Genomic DNA, 14,333 nt, shown 5'->3' on the forward strand with positions numbered 1-14,333 from the left:
TACCAAAACAACGCCCACCCGGAACAATATATAAAGCTAAACGAACCGTTCACTGGGCACATATCCGTACGAAAAACCCTATTGATTTACCTGTTTTTACAAGGAAATAAAATGTGAAAAAAATATTTCTACATCCCATGGCCTTTCCCAACCATTTAAATTTTTCTCTTACAGGTCTAACACTTCCGAAAAACCAATACAACGCCCACCCGGAACAATATATAAAGCTAAACGAACCGTTCACTTGGCACTTATCCGTACGAAAAACCCTATTGATTTACCTGTTTTTACAAGGAAATAAAATGTGAAAAAAATATTTCTACATCCCATGGCCTTTCCCAACCATTTAAATTTTTCTCTTACAGGTCTAACACTTCCGAAAAACCAATACAACCCCCACCCGGAACAATATATAAAGCTAAACGAACCGTTCACTGGGCACTTATACGTACGAAAAACCCTATTGATTTACCTGTTTTTACAAGGAAATAAAACGTGAAAAAAATATTTCTGCATCCCATGTCCTTTCCCAACCATTTAAATTTTTCTCTTACAGGTCTAACACTTCCGAAAAACCTAAACAATGCCCACCCGGAACAATATATAAAGCTAAACGAACCGTTCACTGGGCACTTATCCGTACGAAAAACCCTATTGATTTACCTATTTTTACAAGGAAATAAAATGTGAAAAAAATATTTCTACATCCCATGGCCTTTCCCAACCATTTAAATTTTTCTCTTACAGGTCTAACACTTCTGAAAAACCAATACAACGCCCACCCGGAAGAATATATAAAGATAAACGAACCGTTCACTGGGTACATATCCGTACGAAAATCCCTATCGATTTTCCTGTTTTTACAAGGAAGTAAAATGTGAAAAAATATTTCTACATCCCATGGCCTTTCCCAACCATTTAAATTTTTCTCTTACAGGTCTAACAGATCCGAAAAACCAAAACAACGCCCACCCGGAACAATATATAAAGCTAAACGAACCGTTCACTGGGCACTTATCCGTACGAAAAACCCTATTGATTTACCTGTTTTTACAAGGAAGTAAAATGTGAAAAAAATATTTCTACATCCCATGGCCTTTCCCAACCATTTAAATTTTTCTCTTACAGGTCTAACACTTCCGAAAAACCAATACAACGCCCACCCGGAACAATATATAAAGCTAAACGAACCGTTCACTGGGCACTTATCCGTACGAAAATCCCTATCGATTTACCTGTATTTACAAGGAAATAAAATGTGAAAAAAATATTTCTACAAACCATGGCCTTTCCCAACCATTTAAATTTTTCTCTTACAGGTCTAACACTTCCGAAAAACCAATACAACGCCCACCCGGAACAATATATAAAGCTAAACGAACCGTTCACTGGGCACTTATCCGTACGAAAAACCCTATTGATTTACCTGTTTTTACAAGGAAATAAAATGTGAAAAAAATATTTCTACATCCCATGGCCTTTCCCAACCATTTAAATTTTTCTCTTACAGGTCTAACACTTCCGAAAAACCAATACAACGCCCACCCGGAACAATATATAAAGCTAAACGAACCGTTCACTGGGCACTTATACGTACGAAAAACCCTATTGATTTACCTGTTTTTACAAGGAAATAAAACGTGAAAAAAATATTTCTGCATCCCATGTCCTTTCCCAACCATTTAAATTTTTCTCTTACAGGTCTAACACTTCCGAAAAACCTAAACAATGCCCACCCGGAACAATATATAAAGCTAAACGAACCGTTCACTGGGCACTTATCCGTACGAAAAACCCTATTGATTTACCTATTTTTACAAGGAAATAAAATGTGAAAAAAATATTTCTACATCCCATGGCCTTTCCCAACCATTTAAATTTTTCTCTTACAGGTCTAACACTTCTGAAAAACCAATACAACGCCCACCCGGAAGAATATATAAAGATAAACGAACCGTTCACTGGGTACATATCCGTACGAAAATCCCTATCGATTTTCCTGTTTTTACAAGGAAGTAAAATGTGAAAAAAATATTTCTACATCCCATGGCCTTTCCCAACCATTTAAATTTTTCTCTTACAGGTCTAACAGATCCGAAAATCCAATACAACGCCCACCCGGAAGAATATATAAAGCTAAACGAACCGTTCACTAGGTACTTATCCGTACAAAAATCCCTATCGATTTTCCTGTTTTTACAAGGAAGTAAAATGTAAAAAAAATATTTCTACATCCCATGGCCTTTCCCAACCATTTAAATTTTTCTCTTACAGGTCTAACACTTCCGAAAAACCAAAACAACGCCCACCCGGAACAATACATAAAGCTAAACGAACCGTTCACTGGGCACTTATCTGTACGAAAATCCCTATCGATTTACCTGTATTTACAAGGAAATAAAATGTGAAAAAAATATTTCTACAAACCATGGCCTTTCCCAACCATTTAAATTTTTCTCTTACAGGTCTAACACTTCCGAAAAACCAATACAACGCCCACCCGGAACAATATATAAAGCTAAACGAACCGTTCACTGGGCACTTATCCGTACGAAAAACCCTATTGATTTACCTGTTTTTACAAGGAAATAAAATGTGAAAAAAATATTTCTACATCCCATGGCCTTTCCCAACCATTTAAATTTTTCTCTTACAGGTCTAACACTTCCAAAAAACCAATACAACGCCCACCCGGAACAATATATAAAGCTAAACGAACCGTTCACTGGGCACTTATCCGTACGAAAAACCCTATTGATTTACCTGTTTTTACAAGGAAATAAAATGTGAAAAAAATATTTCTACATCCCATGGCCTTTCCCAACCATTTAAATTTTTCTCTTACAGGTCTAACACTTCCGAAATACCAAAACAACGCCCACCCGGAACAATATATAAAGCTAAACGAACCGTTCACTGGGCACTTATCCGTACGAAAAACCCTATTGATTTACCTGTTTTTACAAGGAAATAAAATGTGAAAAAAATATTTCTACATCCCATGGCCTTTCCCAACCATTTAAATTTTTCTCTTACAGGTCTAACACTTCCGAAAAACCAATACAACGCCCACCCGGAACAATATATAAAGCTAAACGAACCGTTCACTGGGCACTTATCCGTACGAAAATCCCTATCGATTTACCTGTATTTACAAGGAAATAAAAAGTGAAAAAAATATTTCTACAAACCATGGCCTTTCCCAACCATTTAAATTTTTCTCTTACAGGTCTAACACTTCCGAAAAACCAATACAACGCCCACCCGGAACAATATATAAAGCTAAACGAACCGTTCACTGGGCACTTATCCGTACGAAAAACCCTATTGATTTACCTGTTTTTACAAGGGAATAAAATGTGAAAAAAATATTTCTACATCCCATGGCCTTTCCCAACCATTTAAATTTTTCTCTTACAGGTCTAACACTTCTGAAAAACCAATACAACGCCCACCCGGAAGAATATATAAAGATAAACGAACCGTTCACTGGGTACATATCCGTACGAAAATCCCTATCGATTTTCCTGTTTTTACAAGGAAGTAAAATGTGAAAAAAATATTTCTACATCCCATGGCCTTTCCCAACCATTTAAATTTTTCTCTTACAGGTCTAACAGATCCGAAAAACCAAAACAACGCCCACCCGGAACAATATATAAAGCTAAACGAACCGTTCACTGGGCACTTATCCGTACGAAAAACCCTATTGATTTACCTGTTTTTAAAAGGAAATAAAATGTGAAAAAAATATTTCTACATCCCATGGCCTTTCCCAACCATTTAAATTTTTCTCTTACAGGTCTAACACTTCCGAAAAACCAATACAACGCCCACCCGGAACAATATATAAAGCTAAACGAACCGTTCACTTGGTACTTATCCGTACGAAAATCCCTATTGATTTACCTGTTTTTAAAAGGAAATAAAATGTGAAAAAAATATTTCTACATCCCATGGCCTTTCCCAACCATTTAAATTTTTCTCTTACAGGTCTAACACTTCCGAAAAACCAATACAACGCCCAACCGGAACAATATATAAAGCTAAATGAACCGTTCACTGGGTACTTATCCGTACGAAAAACCCTATTGATTTACCTGTTTTTACAAGGAAGTAAATGTGAAAAAAATATTTCTACATCCCATGGCCTTTCCCAACGATTTAAATTTTTCTCTTACAGGTCTAACACTTCCGATAATCCAATACAACGCCCACCCGGAAGAATATATAAAGATAAACGAACCGTTCACTAGGTACTTATCCGTACAAAAATCCCTATCGATTTTCCTGTTTTTACAAGGAAGTAAAATGTGAAAAAAATATTTCTACATCCCATGGCCTTTCCCAACCATTTAAATTTTTCTCTTACAGGTCTAACACTTCCGAAATACCAAAACAACGCCCACCCGGAACAATATATAAAGCTAAACGAACCGTTCACTGGGCACTTATCCGTACGAAAAACCCTATTGATTTACCTGTTTTTACAAGGAAATAAAATGTGAAAAAAATATTTCTACATCCCATGGCCTTTCCCAACCATTTAAATTTTTCTCTTACAGGTCTAACACTTCCGAAAAACCAATACAACGCCCACCCGGAACAATATATAAAGCTAAACGAACCGTTCACTGGGCACTTATCCGTACGAAAATCCCTATCGATTTACCTGTATTTCCAAGGAAATAAAATGTGAAAAAAATATTTCTACAAACCATGGCCTTTCCCAACCATTTAAATTTTTCTCTTACAGGTCTAACACTTCCGAAAAACCAATACAACGCCCACCCGGAACAATATATAAAGCTAAACGAACCGTTCACTGGGCACTTATCCGTACGAAAAACCCTATTGATTTACCTGTTTTTACAAGGAAATAAAATGTGAAAAAAATATTTCTACATCCCATGGCCTTTCCCAACCATTTAAATTTTTCTCTTACAGGTCTAACACTTCCGAAAAACCAATACAACCCCCACCCGGAACAATATATAAAGCTAAACGAACCGTTCACTGGGCACTTATACGTACGAAAAACCCTATTGATTTACCTGTTTTTACAAGGAAATAAAACGTGAAAAAAATATTTCTGCATCCCATGTCCTTTCCCAACCATTTAAATTTTTCTCTTACAGGTCTAACACTTCCGAAAAACCTAAACAATGCCCACCCGGAACAATATATAAAGCTAAACGAACCGTTCACTGGGCACTTATCCGTACGAAAAACCCTATTGATTTACCTATTTTTACAAGGAAATAAAATGTGAAAAAAATATTTCTACATCCCATGGCCTTTCCCAACCATTTAAATTTTTCTCTTACAGGTCTAACACTTCTGAAAAACCAATACAACGCCCACCCGGAAGAATATATAAAGATAAACGAACCGTTCACTGGGTACATATCCGTACGAAAATCCCTATCGATTTTCCTGTTTTTACAAGGAAGTAAAATGTGAAAAAAATATTTCTACATCCCATGGCCTTTCCCAACCATTTAAATTTTTCTCTTACAGGTCTAACAGATCCGAAAAACCAAAACAACGCCCACCCGGAACAATATATAAAGCTAAACGAACCGTTCACTGGGCACTTATCCGTACGAAAAACCCTATTGATTTACCTGTTTTTACAAGGAAGTAAAATGTGAAAAAAATATTTCTACATCCCATGGCCTTTCCCAACCATTTAAATTTTTCTCTTACAGGTCTAACACTTCCGAAAATCCAATACAACGCCCACCCGGAAGAATATATAAAGATAAACGAACCGTTCACTAGGTACTTATCCGTACAAAAATCCCTATCGATTTTCCTGTTTTTACAAGGAAGTAAAATGTGAAAAAAATATTTCTACATCCCATGGCCTTTCCCAACCATTTAAATTTTTCTCTTACAGGTCTAACACTTCCGAAATACCAAAACAACGCCCACCCGGAACAATATATAAAGCTAAACGAACCGTTCACTGGGCACTTATCCGTACGAAAAACCCTATTGATTTACCTGTTTTTACAAGGAAATAAAATGTGAAAAAAATATTTCTACATCCCATGGCCTTTCCCAACCATTTAAATTTTTCTCTTACAGGTCTAACACTTCCGAAAAACCAATACAACGCCCACCCGGAACAATATATAAAGCTAAACGAACCGTTCACTTGGCACTTATCCGTACGAAAATCCCTATCGATTTACCTGTATTTACAAGGAAATAAAATGTGAAAAAAATATTTCTACAAACCATGGCCTTTCCCAACCATTTAAATTTTTCTCTTACAGGTCTAACACTTCCGAAAAACCAATACAACGCCCACCCGGAACAATATATAAAGCTAAACGAACCGTTCACTGGGCACTTATCCGTACGAAAAACCCTATTGATTTACCTGTTTTTACAAGGAAATAAAATGTGAAAAAAATATTTCTACATCCCATGGCCTTTCCCAACCATTTAAATTTTTCTCTTACAGGTCTAACACTTCCGAAAAACCAATACAACCCCCACCCGGAACAATATATAAAGCTAAACGAACCGTTCACTGGGCACTTATACGTACGAAAAACCCTATTGATTTACCTGTTTTTACAAGGAAATAAAACGTGAAAAAAATATTTCTGCATCCCATGTCCTTTCCCAACCATTTAAATTTTTCTCTTACAGGTCTAACACTTCCGAAAAACCTAAACAATGCCCACCCGGAACAATATATAAAGCTAAACGAACCGTTCACTGGGCACTTATCCGTACGAAAAACCCTATTGATTTACCTATTTTTACAAGGAAATAAAATGTGAAAAAAATATTTCTACATCCCATGGCCTTTCCCAACCATTTAAATTTTTCTCTTACAGGTCTAACACTTCTGAAAAACCAATACAACGCCCACCCGGAAGAATATATAAAGATAAACGAACCGTTCACTGGGTACATATCCGTACGAAAATCCCTATCGATTTTCCTGTTTTTACAAGGAAGTAAAATGTGAAAAAAATATTTCTACATCCCATGGCCTTTCCCAACCATTTAAATTTTTCTCTTACAGGTCTAACAGATCCGAAAAACCAAAACAACGCCCACCCGGAACAATATATAAAGCTAAACGAACCGTTCACTGGGCACTTATCCGTACGAAAAACCCTATTGATTTACCTGTTTTTACAAGGAAGTAAAATGTGAAAAAAATATTTCTACATCCCATGGCCTTTCCCAACCATTTAAATTTTTCTCTTACAGGTCTAACACTTCCGAAAAACCAATACAACGCCCACCCGGAACAATATATAAAGCTAAACGAACCGTTCACTGGGCACTTATCCGTACGAAAATCCCTATCGATTTACCTGTATTTACAAGGAAATAAAATGTGAAAAAAATATTTCTACAAACCATGGCCTTTCCCAACCATTTAAATTTTTCTCTTACAGGTCTAACACTTCCGAAAAACCAATACAACGCCCACCCGGAACAATATATAAAGCTAAACGAACCGTTCACTGGGCACTTATCCGTACGAAAAACCCTATTGATTTACCTGTTTTTACAAGGAAATAAAATGTGAAAAAAATATTTCTACATCCCATGGCCTTTCCCAACCATTTAAATTTTTCTCTTACAGGTCTAACACTTCCGAAAAACCAATACAACGCCCACCCGGAACAATATATAAAGCTAAACGAACCGTTCACTGGGCACTTATACGTACGAAAAACCCTATTGATTTACCTGTTTTTACAAGGAAATAAAACGTGAAAAAAATATTTCTGCATCCCATGTCCTTTCCCAACCATTTAAATTTTTCTCTTACAGGTCTAACACTTCCGAAAAACCTAAACAATGCCCACCCGGAACAATATATAAAGCTAAACGAACCGTTCACTGGGCACTTATCCGTACGAAAAACCCTATTGATTTACCTATTTTTACAAGGAAATAAAATGTGAAAAAAATATTTCTACATCCCATGGCCTTTCCCAACCATTTAAATTTTTCTCTTACAGGTCTAACACTTCTGAAAAACCAATACAACGCCCACCCGGAAGAATATATAAAGATAAACGAACCGTTCACTGGGTACATATCCGTACGAAAATCCCTATCGATTTTCCTGTTTTTACAAGGAAGTAAAATGTGAAAAAAATATTTCTACATCCCATGGCCTTTCCCAACCATTTAAATTTTTCTCTTACAGGTCTAACAGATCCGAAAAACCAAAACAACGCCCACCCGGAACAATATATAAAGCTAAACGAACCGTTCACTGGGCACTTATCCGTACGAAAAACCCTATTGATTTACCTGTTTTTACAAGGAAGTAAAATGTGAAAAAAATATTTCTACATCCCATGGCCTTTCCCAACCATTTAAATTTTTCTCTTACAGGTCTAACACTTCCGAAAAACCAATACAACGCCCACCCGGAACAATATATAAAGCTAAACGAACCGTTCTCTTGGTACTTATCCGTACGAAAATCCCTATTGATTTACCTGTTTTTAAAAGGAAATAAAATGTGAAAAAAATATTTCTACATCCTATGGCCTTTCCCAACCATTTAAATTTTTCTCTTACAGGTCTAACACTTCCGAAAAACCAATACAACGCCCACCCGGAACAATATATAAAGCTAAACGAACCGTTCACTGGGTACTTATCCGTACGAAAAACCCTATTGATTTACCTGTTTTTACAAGGAAGTAAATGTGAAAAAAATATTTCTACATCCCATGGCCTTTCCCAACCATTTAAATTTTTCTCTTACAGGTCTAACACTTCCGAAAATCCAATACAACGCCCACCCGGAAGAATATATAAAGCTAAACGAACCGTTCACTAGGTACTTATCCGTACAACAATCCCTATCGATTTTCCTGTTTTTACAAGGAAGTAAAATGTAAAAAAAATATTTCTACATCCCATGGCCTTTCCCAACCATTTAAATTTTTCTCTTACAGGTCTAACACTTCCGAAAAACCAAAACAACGCCCACCCGGAACAATATATAAAGCTAAACGAACCGTTCACTGGGCACTTATCCGTACGAAAATCCCTATCGATTTACCTGTATTTACAAGGAAATAAAATGTGAAAAAAATATTTCTACAAACCATGGCCTTTCCCAACCATTTAAATTTTTCTCTTACAGGTCTAACACTTCCGAAAAACCAATACAACGCCCACCCGGAACAATATATAAAGCTAAACGAACCGTTCACTGGGCACTTATCCGTACGAAAAACCCTATTGATTTACCTGTTTTTACAAGGAAATAAAATGTGAAAAAAATATTTCTACATCCCATGGCCTTTCCCAACCATTTAAATTTTTCTCTTACAGGTCTAACACTTCCGAAAAACCAATACAACGCCCGGAACAATATATAAAGCTAAACAAACCGTTCACTGGGCACTTATACGTACGAAAATCCCTATCGATTTACCTGTATTTACAAGGAAATAAAATGTGAAAAAAATATTTCTACAAACCATGGCCTTTCCCAACCATTTAAATTTTTCTCTTACACGTCTAACACTTCCGAAAAACCAATACAACGCCCACCCGGAACAATATATAAAGCTAAACGAACCGTTCACTGGGCACTTATCCGTACGAAAAACCCTATTGATTTACCTGTTTTTACAAGGAAATAAAATGTGAAAAAAATATTTCTACATCCCATGGCCTTTCCCAACCATTTAAATTTTTCTCTTACAGGTCTAACACTTCCGAAAAAAACAATACAACGCCCACCCGGAACAATATATAAAGCTAAACGAACCGTTCACTGGGCACTTCTCCGTACGAAAAACCCTATTGATTTACCTGTTTTTACAAGGAAATAAAATGTGAAAAAAATATTTCTACATCCCATGGCGTTTCCCAACCATTTAAATTTTTCTCTTACAGGTCTAACACTTGCGAAAAACCAATACAACTCCCACCCGGAAAAATATATAAAGCTAAACGAACCGTTCACTGGGTACTTATCCGTACGAAAAACCCTATTGATTTACCTGTTTTTACAAGGAAGTAAATGTGAAAAAAATATTTCTACATCCCATGGCCTTTCCCAACCATTAAAATTTTTCTCTTACAGGTCTAACACTTCCGAAAATCCAATACAACGCCCACCCGGAAGAATATATAAAGATAAACGAACCGTTCACTAGGTACTTATCCGTACAAAAATCCCTATCGATTTTCCTGTTTTTACAAGGAAGTAAAATGTGAAAAAAAATATTTCTACATCCCATGGCCTTTCCCAACCATTTAAATTTTTCTCTTACAGGTCTAACACTTCCGAAAAACCAAAACAACGCCCACCCGGAACAATATATAAAGCTAAACGAACCGTTCACTGGGCACTTATCCGTACGAAAATCCCTATCGATTTACCTGTATTTACAAGGAAATAAAATGTGAAAAAAATATTTCTACAAACCATGGCCTTTCCCAACCATTTAAATTTTTCTCTTACAGGTCTAACACTTCCGAAAAACCAAAACAACGCCCACCCGGAACAATATATAAAGCTAAACGAACCGTTCACTGGGCACTTATCCGTACGAAAATCCCTATCGATTTACCTGTATTTACAAGGAAATAAAATGTGAAAAAAATATTTCTACATCCCATGGCCTTTCCCAACCATTTAAATTTTTCTCTTATAGGTCTAACACTTCCGAAAAACCAATACAACGCCCACCCGGAACAATATATAAAGCTAAACGAACCGTTCACTGGGCACTTATACGTACGAAAATCCCTATCGATTTACCTGTATTTACAAGGAAATAAAATGTGAAAAAAATATTTCTACAAACCATGGCCTTTCCCAACCATTTAAATTTTTCTCTTACAGGTCTAACACTTCCGAAAAACCAATACAACGCCCACCCGGAACAATATATAAAGCTAAACGAACCGTTCACTGGGCACTTATCCGTACGAAAAACCCTATTGATTTACCTGTTTTTACAAGGAAATAAAATGTGAAAAAAATATTTCTACATCCCATGGCCTTTCCCAACCATTTAAATTTTTCTCTTACAGGTCTAACACTTCCGAAAAACCAATACAACGCCCGGAACAATATATAAAGCTAAACAAACCGTTCACTGGGCACTTATACGTACGAAAATCCCTATCGATTTACCTGTATTTACAAGGAAATAAAATGTGAAAAAAATATTTCTACAAACCATGGCCTTTCCCAACCATTTAAATTTTTCTCTTACACGTCTAACACTTCCGAAAAACCAATACAACGCCCACCCGGAACAATATATAAAGCTAAACAGACCGTTCACTGGGCACTTATCCGTACGAAAAACCCTATTGATTTACCTGTTTTTACAAGGAAATAAAATGTGAAAAAAATATTTCTACATCCCATGGCCTTTCCCAACCATTTAAATTTTTCTCTTACAGGTCTAACACTTCCGAAAAAACAATACAACGCCCACCCGGAACAATATATAAAGCTAAACGAACCGTTCACTGGGCACTTCTCCGTACGAAAAACCCTATTGATTTACCTGTTTTTACAAGGAAATAAAATGTGAAAAAAATATTTCTACATCCCATGTCGTTTCCCAACCATTTAAATTTTTCTCTTACAGGTCTAACACTTGCGAAAAACCAATACAACTCCCACCCGGAAAAATATATAAAGCTAAACGAACCGTTCACTGGGTACTTATCCGTACGAAAAACCCTATTGATTTACCTGTTTTTACAAGGAAGTAAATGTGAAAAAAATATTTCTACATCCCATGGCCTTTCCCAACCATTTAAATTTTTCTCTTACAGGTCTAACACTTCCGAAAATCCAATACAACGCCCACCCGGAAGAATATATAAATATAAACGAACCGTTCACTAGGTACTTATCCGTACAAAAATCCCTATCGATTTTCCTGTTTTTACAAGGAAGTAAAATGTGAAAAAAAATATTTCTACATCCCATGGCCTTTCCCAACCATTTAAATTTTTCTCTTACAGGTCTAACACTTCCGAAAAACCAAAACAACGCCCACCCGGAACAATATATAAAGCTAAACGAACCGTTCACTGGGCACTTATCCGTACGATAATCCCTATCGATTTACCTGTATTTACAAGGAAATAAAATGTGAAAAAAATATTTCTACAAACCATGGCCTTTCCCAACCATTTAAATTTTTCTCTTACAGGTCTAACACTTCCGAAAAACCAAAACAACGCCCACCCGGAACAATATATAAAGCTAAACGAACCGTTAACTGGGCACTTATCCGTACGAAAATCCCTATCGATTTACCTGTATTTACAAGGAAATAAAATGTGAAAAAAATATTTCTACATCCCATGGCCTTTCCCAACCATTTAAATTTTTCTCTTACAGGTCTAACACTTCCGAAAAACCAATACAACGCCCACCCGGAACAATATATAAAGCTAAACAAACCGTTCACTGGGCACTTATATGTACGAAAATCCCTATCGATTTACCTGTATTTACAAGGAAATAAAATGTGAAAAAAATATTTCTACAAACCATGGCCTTTCCCAACCATTTAAATTTTTCTCTTACAGGTCTAACACTTCCGAAAAACCAATACAACGCCCACCCGGAACAATATATAAAGCTAAACGAACCGTTCACTGGGCACTTATCCGTACGAAAAACCCTATTGATTTACCTGTTTTTACAAGGAAATAAAATGTGAAAAAAATATTTCTACATCCCATGTTCTTTCCCAACCATTTAAATTTTTCTCTTACATGTCTAACACTTCCGAAAAAACAATACAACGCCCACCCGGAACAATATATAAAGCTAAACGAACCGTTCACTGGGCACTTATCCGTACGAAAAACCCTATTGATTTACCTGTTTTTACAAGGAAATAAAATGTGAAAAAAATATTTCTACATCCCATGGCCTTTCCCAACCATTTAAATTTTTCTCTTACAGGTCTAACACTTGCGAAAAACCAATACAACTCCCACCCGGAAAAATATATAAAGCTAAACGAACCGTTCACTGGGTACTTATCCGTACGAAAAACCCTATTGATTTACCTGTTTTTACAAGGAAGTAAATGTGAAAAAAATATTTCTACATCCCATGGCCTTTCCCTACCATTTAAATATTTCTCTTATAGGTCTAACACTTGCGAAAGACCAATACAACGCCCACCCGGAAGAATATATAAAGATAAATGAACCGTTCACTGGGTACTTATCTGTACGAAAATCCCTATCGATTTTCCTGTTTTTACAAGGAAGTAAAATGTGAAAAAAATATTTCTACATCCCATGGCCTTTCCCAACCATTGAAATTTTTCTCTTACAGGTTTAACACTTCCGAAAAACCAATACAACGCCCACCCGGAACAATATATAAAGCTAAACGAACAGTTCACTGGGCACTTATCCGTACGAAAATCCCTATCGATTTACCTGTATTTACAAGGAAATAAAATGTGAAAAAAATATTTCTACAAACCATGGCCTTTCCCAACCATTTAAATTTTTCTCTTACAGGTCTAACACTTCTGAAAAACCAATACAACGCCCACCCGGAACAATATATAAAGCTAAACGAACCGTTCACTGGGCACTTATCCGTACGAAAAACCCTATTGATTTACCTGTTTTTACAAGGAAATAAAATGTGAAAAAAATATTTCTACATCCCATGGCCTTTCCCAACCATTTAAATTTTTCTCTTACAGGTCTAACACTTCCGAAAAAACAATACAACGCCCACCCGGAACAATATATAAAGCTAAACGAACCGTTCACTGGGCACTTCTCCGTACGAAAAACCCTATTGATTTACCTGTTTTTACAAGGAAATAAAATGTGAAAAAAATATTTCTACATCCCATGGCGTTTCCCAACCATTTAAATTTTTCTCTTACAGGTCTAACACTTGCGAAAAACCAATACAACTCCCACCCGGAAAAATATATAAAGCTAAACGAACCGTTCACTGGGTACTTATCCGTACGAAAAACCCTATTGATTTACCTGTTTTTACAAGGAAGTAAATGTGAAAAAAATATTTCTACATCCCATGGCCTTTCCCAACCATTAAAATTTTTCTCTTACAGGTCTAACACTTCCGAAAATCCAATACAACGCCCACCCGGAAGAATATATAAAGATAAACGAACCGTTCACTAGGTACTTATCCGTACAAAAATCCCTATCGATTTTCCTGTTTTTACAAGGAAGTAAAATGTGAAAAAAAATATTTCTACATCCCATGGCCTTTCCCAACCATTTAAATTTTTCTCTTACAGGTCTAACACTTCCGAAAAACCAAAACAACGCCCACC

This window comes from Paroedura picta, unplaced genomic scaffold (genome assembly GCF_049243985.1).
Source record: "Paroedura picta isolate Pp20150507F unplaced genomic scaffold, Ppicta_v3.0 Ppicta_v3_sca19, whole genome shotgun sequence".
In the NCBI taxonomy this organism is placed as follows: Eukaryota; Metazoa; Chordata; class Lepidosauria; order Squamata; family Gekkonidae; genus Paroedura; species Paroedura picta.